This window comes from Salmo salar, chromosome 20, assembly GCF_965601325.2.
Source record: "Salmo salar chromosome 20, fSalSal1, whole genome shotgun sequence".
Taxonomy (NCBI): Eukaryota; Metazoa; Chordata; class Actinopteri; order Salmoniformes; family Salmonidae; genus Salmo; species Salmo salar.
The window spans coordinates 74,276,015-74,291,681 of NC_138310.1; the positions used below are offsets into that span (position 1 = coordinate 74,276,015).

The 15,667-nt window shown below is 46.0% G+C and overlaps 1 protein-coding gene across 4 annotated transcripts in view; it reads right to left on the minus strand.

Moving 5' to 3' along the window:
- Positions 1–15,667, minus strand: part of LOC106581306 (SPRY domain-containing SOCS box protein 4) — a 46,366-nt gene that overhangs the window by 12,745 nt on the left and 17,954 nt on the right. Inside the window, exon 2 of one of the 4 annotated variants that reach the window (XM_014163270.3) lies at positions 11,657–11,749. The exons of 1 other annotated variant lie outside the window; for it this stretch is intronic. The gene's annotated coding sequence lies outside the window, so the exon portion shown is untranslated. Of the gene's footprint in view, positions 1–5,690; positions 6,472–11,656; positions 11,754–15,667 lie in introns of those variants that run through there. 2 more of the 4 variants (XM_014163269.3, XM_014163272.3) reach the window with 2 other exon arrangements.

The window sequence follows — 15,667 nt, forward strand, 5'->3', positions numbered from 1 at the left end:
AGTTCATCTCAGCCTATGCTACCCTCCAGTCCCTAGACTTCCTGGCGCTGACGGAAACATGGATTACCACAGATAACACTGCTACTCCTACTGCTCTCTCCTCGTCTGACTACGTGTTCTCGCATACCCCTAGAGCCAGCGGGGTGGTGGCACTGGAATCCTCATCTCTCCCAAGTGGACATTCTCTCTTTCTCCCCTGACCCATCTGTCTATCTCCTCATTTGAATTCCATGCTGTCACAGTTACCAGCCCTTTCAAGCTTAACATCCTTATCATTTATCGCCCGCCAGGTTCCCTTGGAGAGTTCATCAATGAGCTTGACGCCTTGATAAGTTCCTTTCCTGAGGATGGCTCACCTCTCACAGTTCTGGGTGACTTTAACCTCCCCACGTCTACCTTTGACTCATTCCTCTCTGCCTCCTTCTTTCCACTCCTCTCCTCTTACGACCTCACCCTCTCACCTTCCCCCCCTATTCACAAGGTAGGCAATACGCTTGACCTCATCTTTACTAGATGCTGTTCTTCCACTAATCTCATTGCAACTCCCCTCCAAGTCTCCGACCACTACCTTGTATCCTTTTCCCTCTCGCTCTCATCCAACACTTCTCACTCTGCCCCTACTCGGATGGTATTGCGCCGTCCCAACCTTCGCTCTCTCTCTCCCGCTACTCTCTCCTCTTCCATCCTATCATCTCTTCCCTCTGCTCAAACCTTCTCCAACCTATCTCCTGATTCTGCCTCCTCAACCCTCCTCTCCTCCCTCTCTGCATCCTTTGATTTCCTCTGTCCCCTATCCTCCAGGCCGGCTCGGTCCTCCCCTCCTGCTCCGTGGCTCGACGACTCACTGCGAGCTCACAGAACAGGGCTCCGGGCAGCCGAGCGGAAATGGAGGAAAACTCGCCTCCCTGCGGACCTGGCATCCTTTCACTCCCTCCTCTCTACATTTTCCTCTTCTGTCTCTGCTGCTAAAGCCACTTTCTACCACTCTAAACTCCAAGCATCTGCCTCTAACCCTAGGAAGCTCTTTGCTACCTTCTCCTCCCTCCTGAATCCTCCTCCACCTCCCCCCCCCTCCTCCCTCTCTGCGGATGACTTCGTCAACCATTTTGAAAAGAAGGTTGACGACATCCGATCCTCGTTTGCTAAGTCAAACGACACCGCTGGTCCTGCTCACACTGCCCTACCCTGTGCTTTGACCTCTTTCTCCCCTCTCTCTCCAGATGAAATCTCGCGTCTTGTGACGGCCGGCTGCCCAACAACCTGCCCACTTGACCCTATCCCCTCCTCTCTTCTCCAGACCATTTCCGGAGACCTTCTCCCCTACCTCACCTCGCTCATCAACTCATCCTTGACCGCTGGCTACGTCCCTTCCGTCTTCAAGAGAGCGAGAGTTGCACCCCTTCTGAAAAAACCTACACTCGATCCCGCCGATGTCAACAACTACAGACCAGTATCCCTTCTTTCCTTTCTCTCCAAAACTCTTGAACGTGCCGTCCTTGGCCAGCTCTCTTGCTATCTCTCTCAGAATGACCTTCTTGATCCTAATCAGTCAGGTTTCAAGACTGGGTATTCAACTGAGACTGCTCTTCTCTGTGTCACGGAGGCTCTCCGCACTGCTAAAGCTAACTCTCTCTCCTCTGCTCTCATCCTTCTAGACCCATCTGCTGCCTTTGATACCGTGAACCATCAGATCCTCCTCTCCACCCTCTCCGAGCTGGGCATCTCCGGCGCGGCGCACGCTTGGATTGCGTCCTACCTGACAGGTCGCTCCTACCAGGTGGCGTGGCGAGAATCTGTCTCCGCACCACGTGCTCTCACCACTGGTGTCCCCCAGGGCTCTGTTCTAGGCCCACTCCTATTCTCGCTATACACCAAGTCACTTGGCTCTGTCATATCCTCAAATGGTCTCTCATATCATTGCTATGCAGATGACACACAATTAATCTTCTCCTTTCCCCCTTCTGACAACCAGGTGGCGAATCGCATCTCTGCATGTCTGGCAGACATATCAGTGTGGATGACGGATCACCACCTCAAGCTGAACCTCGGCAAGACGGAGCTGCTCTTCCTCCCGGGGAAGGACTGCCCGTTCCATGATCTCGCCATCACGGTTGACAACTCCCTTGTGTCCTCCTCCCAGAGTGCTAAGAGCCTTGGCGTGACCCTGGACAACACCCTGTCGTTCTCCACTAACATCAAGGCGGTGACCCGATCCTGTAGGTTCATGCTCTACAACATTCGCAGAGTACGACCCTGCCTCACACAGGAAGCGGCGCAGGTCCTAATCCAGGCACTTGTCATCTCCCGTCTGGATTACTGCAACTCGTTGTTGGCTGGGCTCCCTGCCTGTGCCATTAAACCCCTACAACTCATCCAGAACGCCGCAGCCCGTCTGGTGTTCAACCTTCCCAAGTTCTCTCACGTCACCCCGCTCCTCCGCTCTCTCCACTGGCTTCCAGTCGAAGCTCGCATCCGCTACAAGACCATGGTGCTTGCCTACGGAGCTGTGAGGGGAACGGCACCTCCGTACCTTCAGGCTCTGATCAGGCCCTACACCCAAACAAGGGCACTCCGTTCATCCACCTCTGGCCTGCTCGCCTCCCTACCTCTGAGGAAGCACAGTTCCCGCTCAGCCCAGTCAAAACTGTTCGCTGCTCTGGCACCCCAATGGTGGAACAAGCTCCCTCACGACGCCAGGACAGCGGAGTCAATCACCACCTTCCGGAGACACCTGAAACCCCACCTCTTTAAGGAATACCTGGGATAGGATAAAGTAATCCTTCTAACCCCCCCTTAAAGACTTAGATGCACTATTGTAAAGTGGTTGTTCCACTGGATATTATAAGGTGAATGCACCAATTTGTAAGTCGCTCTGGATAAGAGCGTCTGCTAAATGACTTAAATGTAAATGTAGATATTACTGCACTGTTGGCACCAGAAACACAAGCATTTCGCCACATCCGCAAGAACATCTGCTAAACACGTGTATGTGAACAATAAAATGTGATTTGATTTTGATTACATATTAATTCATTTATAAAAGTCTATAAATGACTCATGGTGCCATTTGTGCTGGAATGAAGAGTCCTATTTACCACAACGCATAACGCAATGAGGCCCACTGAGACTCACTGATCACACTGTCTGTGTTGTATGACATGCAGACACTTGCTGACGGAGATAGTGCTAAAGACGGGTTAAGTGGTTTGTCTCGTCTGAGGGAAGCTACTCGTCATCTTATGACCCCCTAATTGTGCTAATTAGATGACAAACATTGAATGGAAAAGAAGTGACATTCTCTCCTGCTGATCTCAACTTCATTACCAAGATGTCTGCAGTCACATGTCAATAGCATTAGCAACGCGCGTGCACACACTTCTGAGCCTATTTGGTGTGTGTCAGTCTCTCCATCCTGTGAGTGAAGTAATGTCCCTCTGTATGCGTGTTGTGAGAGTTCTCTTGACCCCTGTGGCCAGTATGAAGGCACACACACCAAACCATCTGATGTTTATACTAATCTGGGCCTCTGTCCTCTTCAATATAGTTTGAGCTGAGGAGGACAGGAGATGTGTACAAGGGAGCGATGGGTGTAAGAGAGTAAGAGCGCACACACTGCAACAAATGTCAATCTGCCGCTCATTTGCCGTTCGTTCAACATTAGTTTTAGGTACCACCCACCGGTGGGCGTCTGACTGCTAACATTTTCGTGCGATTCTACATGTAGAATCGGTTTATAAATTACAGCTGGCATTCTGAACAGAGGTGCTAAGTCTGCAAGATGGCGCCGGAGAACAAGGCTGACGTTTTACGTATTCCTAAATCGTGTTTTTTGCGTTGTTTCGAACATACTTTCTAACTTATTTTGTACATAATGTTGCTGCTACCGTCTCTTATGACCGAAAATAACTCCTGGACATCCAAACTGCGATTATTCACCACGGACTGTCAGAGTCCGACGAGCCCGATGTCAATGATATACTGCTTTCCCGGGAACATGCCCAGATCCCCGTCATTTGCGTGAAGAGGAGGTGGAGAAAAGGGGGCCAGAGCGCGGGCTGCCTTCTGAGAATTTGTAGGCGATCGAATAAACCCCCACTTCCTTCCATTCTGCTAGCAAACATGCAATCTTTGGAAAATAAAATCGATGACCTACGCAGACCAGAAGCCATGGATTACAGGCAACAGCTGCACTGAGCTAAGCTAATGAGAAATCTTGTTATGCCCTCTGACGAACCATCAAACGGGCAAATCATCAATACAGGACTAAGATCGAATCATACTACACCGGCTCTGACGCTCGTCGGACGTGGCAGGGCTTGCAAACTATTACAGACTACAAAAGGGAAGCACAGCCGAGAACTGCCCAGTGACACGAGCCTATCAGACGAGCTAAACTTCTTCTATGCTCTCGTTGAGGCAAATAACACTGAAACACGCATGAGAGCACCAGCTGTTCCGGAAGACTGTGTGATCACGCTCTCTGCAGCCGATGTGAGTAAGACCTGTAAACAGTCAACAGACGGATTACCAGGATGTGTACTGCGAGCATGCATTGACCAACTAGCAAGCATCTTCACTGACATTCTCAACCTCTCCCTGTCTGAGTCTGTAATACCAACATGTTAAGCAGACCACCATAGTCCCCGTGCCCAAGAACACTAAGGACATGCCTAAATGACTACCGACCCGTAGCACTCATGTTTGTAGCCATGAAGTGCTTTGAAAGGCTGGTCATGGCTCACGTCACCATTATCCCAGAAACCCTAGACCCACTCCAATTTACATACCGCCCTAACAGATCATGCAAATCTCTATTGCACGCCACACTGCCCTTTCCCACCTAGACAAATGGAACCCCTATATGAGAATGCTATTCATTGACTACAGCTCAGTGGTCAACACCATAGTGCCGTCAAAGCTTATCAATAAGCTAAGGACTCTGGGACTAAACGCCTCCCTCTGCAACTGGATCCTGGACATTTTGGAAGATGAGGGGTTACACTTATTAATGTGAGATTCTGAGGATAACTCCAATGTCACACAAAAGGGGGGCAGAGTCTGAGCCATTTCAGTGATCCAGTCCATCTGAGCCAGGACTAGCGGACACATACACCGAGGTGTGAACGAACTGCACATAACTAGTCGTACACACTCAACCTAACACAAATATTACTTGCTCTAATAGTAACTTAAAAATACAACACTGAGGGATTTACTGTGCGACTGAATAATACTCCATTACCATACTGCAAGTATGACAACAAGCCACAAGATACTGTTACAGTGAGAGAGCCAAGGTGAAATCCAATACTTCAAGACAGAGCATAACATCCTGATAATGAGTGTGCTTTACTGCTTACTGTTAAAAAAGCAGAGCACATCGTCTCACAGGACAGAAAAGACAGTGACTCCTACTCTCCAGACTTGTGTAACCCCAAACCTAGAGGAAATGGCTTCTCTTGCTCTCTGTGTGCCAAACAGCTGTGGAATGCTAGAGTACCACACAGCTCCCTTAATTTTATATTTCCCATACCTGAGTCGTTATAGCATGCTAGCACAACCTTGCTTGAACACAACTGTGCCACACACAACAGAGAGCTAGAGACAAAGCGAGACAGAGAAAGACAAAGAGAGCGAGCGAGAGCAAGCGCCAACATGGAGAAAGAAACAGAATGAGAGGAACTTCTTACCATGCGATGCGATATCCAAGGTCAAGCTGGTGTCAGCAATTCGATTTCTCACGACTCTTGGCAATGAGAGAGGAAATCCTAAAAGCCTTGTCCAACTGTGGCCAGAACAGTGGATCGAGAGAGAAATACAGAAAGCGAGTAATAGAATAGAAAGAGCGTGTGTAAGTGACGCCACAACAGGAAAACAGTCTTGCCTCAGTCAGTTCCCAGCTACGACAGGAAAACAGCCACTAGAAGGAGAAAGGGAGGGAAATTGCGAGGGAGGTGGCTAAGCATAAGGCCACAGAAAGTCTTTCCCAACTATTAGAAAACAACCCAGTCTCCCTTTCGCCCTGTGCTTCAAGTTGAGCAATGGAACAAAGCAAAAGAGCAGGAAAGAGAACAAAGAGACTGGTAAACAGTCCCTCACTGACTAAGTGACTGATGCAATAGGCTAGTCCTGAGAACGATGAAAAATGCGAAGTGAATAGGGAGTAGAGAATCAGAGCGGTTGTTGTTTTTGGGTAAAGGTTCTGTGGACATGCCACTGACCAAACCTTCCAGACCTCAGAGCTGAAAGCCACCCTGGCTGGACTGTACTTTGCTGGTTGCTGCGGAGGCAGCCTCATCATGAGTGAGGAAAAGAGAGAATGCTCTGTAGTGTTCCTTCAGTAGGAGAGACTGAATAGAGGGAAACTAAGGGAGAAAGAGGGAGGGCTCAATGATGGTGGGAGAGCTGTATCACATTACTCCTCCTCTCACACAGACACATACAAGTATGGAGAGAACATGACATACTTGTTCATGTCAACAACATTTCAGCCCTCTCCCGCCTAACCTTCTCACTGTTCAGCATTGCAACCATGCCCGCCTCTTCTCTACCCTTCTCAGTGCCTATCCAACCCCCTTTCCCTCTCATGTTTCTCCCCTGAGAGACAAGAAAGCCTTCCCACCATATCTGCTCCTACCCACACTTCAGAGCGGCATTCCTCTCACCATGCCCTTTCCTCAATCTGGAGTTGCTTAAATCACACAAGCTGTAGAGTCCAGTCGTCTCTATACCACACACAGAGACAGAGATTCTACGACCACCTGCTAATACATTGGAATGCATTCTATCTAAAAAACGTTTGCGTATGAGAGCGCACATTAGAACACTATAACCTGATGTTTCTGCTTTGTTTTGACATAGACTCCTGTTGAGTGACAGCAGCGCTGTCTGTGTGTATGACCTCTGTGTGAGACAAAAGACCTCCCCTCGTCCGAGCAGAGCAGGCCAGCACCGAGCACAGGCTGGAAACCCTTTCAACCCCTCTGCCACTGTTTTTACATTCCAGTCAATTTCAACCCTTACCACACAACGTTGCCAAAATACACAGTAAACCACACGAATCAGTCAACTAGCTAGCTACAACCTTTTCTTCACAACTGTCAAAAGCACAGTCTCCTACAGAGAAGGCAGCATGATTCACTGAAATTAAGAGAGAGCGGGAGCGAAATTTGGAGGTGGAGTGAGACAAAAGAGAGAAGTTTTACTACTGGATGTTCCATTCACTCCATCACCAGGAAGCGAGTAGAAAAGGCAATCATGCGAGAGATCAGATAGTAAGGAGAGGAAAAAAGGATGGCTAAAGACGAGGAAGGCAGAGTGGGGGAGAGGGGAAAAGGTTGGGAGATGAAAGAGAAAGTAGTCAAAGAGCAACAGAGGAAGAGAAGGAGGAATGGTAGAAACAGATTATAGATCAGACTGTGTGCGTGCACATACTACATAAAAAAGTTGAAACATAAAAAAAACTTGCTAGCTATAAAAGAGTATCTCCTTCACAACACCGCATCACAAACAGCCATCTAGAAAGAGTAGTGCTACTTTTATCTCCTCTTAAAAAACAGACCGACAGACAGTGAAGATGAATCACTTTACAACGAAGATCAAAGGGGGTTGGCCAGCCAAGGTTGGTAAATGAGCAGCCATTTGTCCAAATCACTTCCTGTCTCGTATACAAAGGAGACTGAAGAGCACAATATCACCCCCTAACCCACTGCTTCAGTAATCCAGCTCCTCCAGATATGCACCCAGCCAAGAGCAGAATGGCCAGTATAGAGCTGGATAACAGAATACCTGGCATCATACCTTAGCACTGCTCTGGGGGCCAGTAGGTGCATTGCCACTAGTTGGATCCAGATAGTGAAGTATTTGAGATCTGGCCCCAACACAGACAAAGCCGCTTGTTCAAAGTCCAGTCAGACTTGGCAGGAGTCGTTTTACTGGAAGCGCAAGGTGTATTCTGGAGGCATAATCCACTGGGTTGAGTACACACACTCACAACCAAACACAAGACACATTCTGACAGGAGCTATTCATGAAGGTTAGTCAAGGTGAGCAGGGCAGGACATATAGTACCAGTCAAAAGTTCAGACACACCTACTCATTCAAGGGTTTTTAATTTATTTTTACTATTTTCTACATTGTAGAATAATAGTGAAGACATCAAAACTATGAAACATATGGAATCATGTAGTAACCAAAAAAAGTTCAATCAAAATACATTTTTGATTTTAGATTCTTCAAAGTACCCACCGTTTGCCTTGATGACAGCTGTGCACACTCTTGGCATTCTCTCAACCAGCTTCACCTGGAATGCTCTTGAATGAGTTCCCACATATGCTGAGCACTTGTTGGCTGCTTTACCTTCACTCTGCGGTCCAACTCATCCCAAACCATCTCAATTGGGTTAAGGTCGGGTGATTGTGGAGGCCAGGTCATCTGATGCAGCACTCCATCACTCTCCTTCTTAGTCAAATAGCCCTTACACCGCCTGAGGTGTTAGATCATTGTCCTGTTGAAAAACAAATTATATCCCATCTGGTTTTCACCTATTTGGACTGGCCTATCGCTGCAGAATGCTGTGGCAGCCATGCCGATTAAATAAATCACCGACAGTGTCACCAGCAAAGCACCCCTACACCATCACACCTCCTCCTCCATGCTTCACGGTGGGAACCACACGTGGAGATCATCTGTTCACCTACTCTGTCTCTCTAAGACACCGCAGATGGAACCAAAAATATCACACCAAAGGACTGATTTCCACCGGTCTACTGTCCATTGCTCGGGTTTCTTTGCCCAATCAAGTCTCTTCTTATTGGTGTCCTTTAGTAGTAGTTTCTTTGCAGCATTTCGACCATGAAGGCCTGATTCATGCAGTCTCCTCTGAACAGTTGATGTTGAGATGTGTCTTACTTCAACTCTGTGAAGCATTTAATTGGGCTGCAATATCTGGGGCTGGCAACTAATGAACTTATCCTCTGCAGCATAGGTAATGCGGGGTCATCAAGGCAAAGGGTGGCTACTTTGAAGAATCTCAAATATATTTTGATTTGTTTAACCTCTTATGGCTAGGGGGCAGTATTTTCACGGCTGGATAAAAAACGTACCCGATTTAATCTGGTTACTAATCCTACCCAGTAACTAGAATATGCATATACTTATTACATATGGATAGAAAACACCCTAAAGTTTCTAAAACTGTTTGAATGGTGTCTGTGAGTATAACAGAACTCAAATGGCAGGTCAAAACCTGAGAGATTCCTTTACAGGAAGTGGCCTGTCTGACCATTTCTGGAACTTCTTTGCCATCTCTATCTTTTACTAAGGATCTCTGCTCTAACGTGACACTTCCTACGTCGTCCATAGGCGCTCAGAGCCCGGGAAAAACCTGAATGTCGTCATCCCAGCCCCAGGCTGAAACACATTATCGCCTTTCTCAAGTGGCCGATCAAGGGACTCTGGGCTTAGGCGCGTGACCTGACCGCCCCCGTCTTTGTGATTTTTTCCTCTGTTCGCCGAAAAGGAGATTCCCGGTCGGAATATTATCGCTTTTCTACGAGAAAAATGGCATAAAAATTGATTTTAAACAGCGGTTGACATGCTTCGAAGTACGGTAATGGAATATTTAGAATTTTTTTGTCACGAATTGCGCCATGCGCGCGACCTTTCTTTACCATTTCGGATAGTGTCTGGAACGCACGAACAAAACGCCGCTATTCGGATATAACGATGGATTATTTTGGACCAAACCAACATTTGTTATTGAAGTAGCAGTCCTGGGAGTGCATTCTGACGAAGACAACAAAGGTAATGAAACTTTTGTAATAGTAAATCAGAGTTTGATCAGGGCTAAACTTGGTCGGTGTCTAAATGGCTAGCCGTGATGGCTGGGCTATCTACTGAGAATATTGCAAAATGTGCTTTCACCGAAAAGCTATTTTAAAATTGGACATATCGAGTGCATAGAGGAGTTCTGTATCTATAATTCTTAAAATAATTGTCATGTTTTTTGCGAACGTTTATCGTGAGTAATTTAGTAAATTCACCCGATGTTTGCGGGGGGTATGCTAGTTCTGAATGTCACATGCTAATGTAAAAAGCTGGTTTTTGATATAAATATGAACTTGATTGAACAAAACATGCATGCATTGTATAACATAATGTCCTAGGGTTGTCATCTGATGAAGATCATCAAAGGTTAGTGCTGCATTTAGCTGTGGTTTTGTTTTTTGTGACATTATATGCTAGCTTGAAAAATGGGTGTCTGATTATTTCTGGCTGGGTACTCTGCTGACATAATCTAATGTTTTGCTTTCGCTGTAAAGCCTTTTTGAAATCGGACAGTGTGATTAGATAAAGGAGAGTCTTGTCTTTAAAATGCTGTGTAATAGTCATATGTTTGAAAAATTGAAGTTTTTGTATTTTTGAGGAATTTGTAATTCGCGCCACGCCTATCATTGGATATTGGAGCAGGTGTTCCGCTAGCGGAACGTCTAGATGTAAGATTAACACTTTTTTGGTTACTACATGACACATGTTATTTCATAGTTTTGATGCCTTCACTAATATTCTACAATGTAGATAATAGTAAAAAATAAAACCCTGGAATGAATAGGTGTGTCCAAACTTTTGACTGGTACTTTATATGGCCTCGTTATTGTATTGTGTTACTTTTAAAATTGTTTATTTAGTAAATATTTTCTTAACTCCATTTCTAGAACTGCATTGTTGGTTAAGGGCTTGTAAGTAAGCATTTCACGGTAAGGTCTACACCTGTTGTATTCGGCGCATGTGACAAATAACAGATTTGTTGATGACTCTTTCACAACTCATCTCAAAGTCCCTCCCATCAGCCAACAGTTAGGCAAATCAATGGATAAATGACAGACAATGATACTTGTCATCACATCACCATACAGGCAACAACAACAAAGCCCAGAAAAACAGGTTTGGGTAGCGCTTGGGAACCGACTGTGGCATGTTGATGCTACACATGGGTCGAACTAGTGTATGAAGCCAGAACCTCCTATATACTTTATAAAGGGCTTGGGGTACATTGATAAATCATATTCTAGAATGTAATCCATAATGGGGTGACGACGGATAGCGACTTAGCCTAGCGCTCACTGTATTGTCACTGTGGTACTAGTAGGTTAAAACCCAAACCAGTCTCTCCATGTTTACAGAGCATTTCAGCCGATTGGGATGGGCCCTGTTCAAATATTAATAGGTACCCAGGCTGAAGGCTCTGGTTACCTGGGCCAGCAGGTAAGTAAGCCCAAACAGTTCTGATCAGGTTCCTCACCCTGGCCCCTGGGTCATAGAAATGGGAACAATCTATTAAATAACACATGGGTGGATCCATCAATAGGAATGAACAATCAAAAGCACTCAGAGAATTGGCATCATGACATGTACAGGATCTTTTATTAGTATCTCTGAATAAAACGACAGCACCTCATCTCTGCTGCTTTTGTTGGAAGGTGTAGTGTTTTTATAGCATGCATAATCAAAGTCCACTACTGTTTTGTGCCAGTTTTACACTTTGAATGGTTCTGGAATGTAGTCAATGTCCAATGAAGGAGTTGAATTGGGTCCATCAACTGTAAGGAACACATTATTAGTAGACGAGTGTTCTGCTGGTTGTGGGTGAGCTCACCTGTTAATTCATCTGAGATCTGGAGTCCGCAACGAACAACCAAATCACCAAGTCCAAAGGTCACAGGTCAATCACCTTACTGTGGCCTGCCTACTTCCTGAGGAGAAACAGAAGGGGGCCAATGAGACAGCAGGTAGAATCAGGACAGTACATATTAGACAGTGTCTGGAAACATTACTAGCGGTCAAATCCTTGCTTCTTTAGTCCATGTTTCCTCACCTCTCTCTTTAAAGTGGATTGGAGGAGAGGATCAGATTTTTTATTTTATTTAACTAGGCAAGTCACTTGAGAACAAATTCTTATTTACAATGACGGCCTACCCCGGCCAAACTCAGACGACGCTGGGCCAGTTGTGCGCCGCCTTATGGGACTCCCAATCATGGCCAGATGTGATACAGCCTGGATTCGAAAAACAGGGATTGTAGTGACGACTCTACACAGATGCTGCGCCACTCGGGAGTCCCATGAGCCACCAATAGAATAAGATAGGACAGCGGCCTAGACAGTGATGTGGAATAAGGCAGGCGCCTTGGGAGATGAAAGGACACTCAACTGTAAGTGTACTAAACTTGAGTGTAGGGGAATTCACAGTCAAACAGTGACCTAGTAAAGTTGAGGGTAAGGAACTTTAGTAACCTGGATGTGCAGTAAAGCTACTTTAATAGGCTTCAGCACGGGACATTCCCTCAAACCTTAGCCAAGATCACAGGACTGAAGGCTCTAATCATTACATAACCAATGTGGACCTGCCTACAGCAGACATGAGGCCAGCAGGTGACATTACACAGGGAGACATTCTGTACCAAGTGGGAATAGCTCAATACCAATCAACCAGAGGGAAGGTAAGTCAGAAAGAAAGGACAGCGAGGGAGGAGGGAGGTGTGGAGACAGAGAAACCATATTCATGAGGCATTGCAATCTTAATGTTCATCAAATTTTCAGCCGATTCCTCTTCAAACATTAACCAGGCGTGTAGTGCCGCACCGCCTGTCATTTGATGGCTAAATCGGCCATTAGGCCGGTGCGGAATTGATGAAACGATTCCGTGGGCTGCGTCGCTGTAGTACATTTCTCAGCCTAAGGAAAACAGCCTCTAATCACAATGTGACTACAAGGTCTCTCGTGTATGGAATAATTCCCAGCCTCCACACACACACACATACACACAACAAACCTATTCTCACGGTGCCCCTGCTGCTTCCACCAAACTAGACCCAAACACACACTTAACTCCAAAATAAGACCAAACCAGCAGTAACTTCAATCCTCAACCACCTGGTGAACCACTGGAGACTTGACTACCCAGCCAAGACCACATCCATCTGCTGTGTAAAGTCCTGCAGCCTCTGGTTTCACTAGGTGGAAACCTGGTTTTAACAGGTGGATAAACTCCCCATTTTGAGTCCACAGATGTTGCCGGGCGGAACTGGGAGCTCTCTACCACTTGATGAGATTAGAGGGGATGAGAGACGTCAGGCCTGATTAATACATCACGCCTTTCTCATTACAGCTACCTTCACCTCTCCCTCACAATCTCCCTGTCTATCTCGCTAGGCCGGGGCTCAGCAGCAATTAAGCTAAATGAGGATTGGAGAGAAGACCGTTTGGTAGCTAAGGCGCTAAATAAAAACTTCAGTGAAAGCAGAGGGAGAAGGGGCAGGGTGTGATGTCTATTAGGTGCTGCTGTAAAGCTGCAGTTCCATAGACTGTAAAAGGAAGACTGTATAAGCAGAGGCTTGTAAACAGTCAGACAGCACAGCTGAAAAGCAGCAGCATCCTTTTCACTACACAAAAAGGTATCTTGAAAAGAGTTCCAGGAGTGCCAGTGTGCTCCAAGAGATAGTGGTGGTGTTCTCAGATTCCTGTGGAGAATAATCCAATGGATGCTCAACATCAATGAGCAGAAAATGGATTTAAGAAAAAAAAGCATCAACCTTTTAGGAATCCTAATCTTCATCCGAGATCAATGTAGTATACATGCAAATGTTTCCATAACTGGACAGACTATAGTGCATACGTTAAGGGATTTTAACCTATAGAGGGCACTCTGCGTCATATGGGAAAACGGCAAGGTGGAAGTGCTGGGCAGATTACAGTGCCCTTCCCTCAGGCCTCCAGTCCAGCATCATCATGACTAATCTACTGATTAGAGGAGTCATCTCTCCCAGCTCATCAGGCCCACAGGCAAAAACACACGAACACACACACAGTGATGTGATAGATAGGCAGCAGGTTGGAACAGCTAGAGTTGAGACTGATGTCTCTTATTGCTCTACCTTTACAATTCACCACCTGTTCCCTCCCCTTCTCCCTCATTCACTAACTGAATCTTCTTCATAAATGGGTCTTTATTGTTCCATTCTTCCCCCCACCACCACACACGCCGAGGTTACCCTGACTCCAGCATTCAAATCAATAAAAACACTTGTTTTGTGCGGACAGACCGGTATGAGGGTTGAATGGGCATCGAAAGGAGAATGTGTTTCGCTATGACCTTAGTGGCAAAGTGGAAAAAAGGTCAGATTCCTCCTTGTTTGTTTGGGTACTGGTTTCTCTCTACACTAAAACAAGGAAGTCATTGTCTTTAGGTAAGTCCCTGAGTGATTGGTACACAAAAGAACAGCAGGTTTGCACTACAACAAGCCAATGATGCTTTGCCTTGGGGTGCATCAAGCTCATATGTGCCAACTGGGCAAAATAGAGAGAACTATAAGAAGCTGCTGTTTTGATTCCACAAGGGGGCTGCATTTGCCCACAATTATGGTCAAAATCGTGAACTAAAAAAATATCATAACAGTCTTCATACTTTTATTTTATGAGGGGGGAGAGGGGGGCCTTGAAATGTATTTTCAAGTAGCTATAGTTTACCCAATAGCAGTTTCTTATTTTTACATGAAGTGAATACAGTTGGTAATCATTTTACGAGCACAAGGGGTTAGTGTTGGGCCAGTAACCAAAAGATTGTAGACCTCCACAAGTCTGGAAATTGCTTCCAAGGATGAACCAAATGCCTGTAGGTACCGCGTTCATCTGTGCAAACAATAGTACGCAAGACTGAACACCATGGGACCACACAGCCGTCATACCACTCAGGAAGGAAACGCGTTCTGTCTCTTAGAGATGAACGTATTTTGGTGAGAAAAGTGCAAATCCATCCCAGAACAACAGCAAAGGACCTTGAAGATGCTAGAGGAAACGGGTACAAAAGTATCTATATCCACAGTAAAACGAGTCCTATATTGACATAACCTAAAAGGCCGTTCAGCAAGGAAGAAACCACTGCTCCAAAATAGCCATACAAAAAGCCAGACTACGGTTTGCAACTGCACATGGGGACAAGATCGGACTTTTTGGAGAGATGTCCTCTGGTCTGATAAACAAAAATATGACTGTTTGGCTATAATGACCATCGTTATGTTTGGAGGAAAAAGGGGGAGGTTTGCAAGCTGAAGAACACCATCCCAACCATGAAGCACGGGGGTGGCAGCATCATGTTGTGTGGGTGCTTTGCTGCAGGAGGGACTGGTGCACTTCACAAAATAGATGGCATCCTGAGGAAGGACAATTGTGTGGATATATTGAAGAAACATCTCAAGACATCAGTCAGGAAGTTAAAGCTTGGTCACAAATGGGTCTTCCAAATGGACAATGACCCCAAGCATACTTCCAAAGTTGTGGGAAAATGGCTTAAGGACAACAAAGTCAAGGTACTGGAGTGGCCATCACAAAGCCCTGACATCAATCCTATAGAAAATGTGTGGGCAGAACTGATTCCAGCTTTGTCAGGAGGAATGGGCCAAAATCAACCCAACATATTGTGGGAAGCATGTGGAAGGCTACCCGAAACGTTTGACCCAAGTTAACCTCTTGACGGTCGCCTAGGATAGGGGGCGCCACAGCGCATTTTGAAAAAAATGTGTGCCCATTTTAAACGGCCTACTACTCAAACTCAGAAGCTAGGATATGCATATAATTAATACTTGTGGATAGAAAACACCCTAAAGTTTCTAA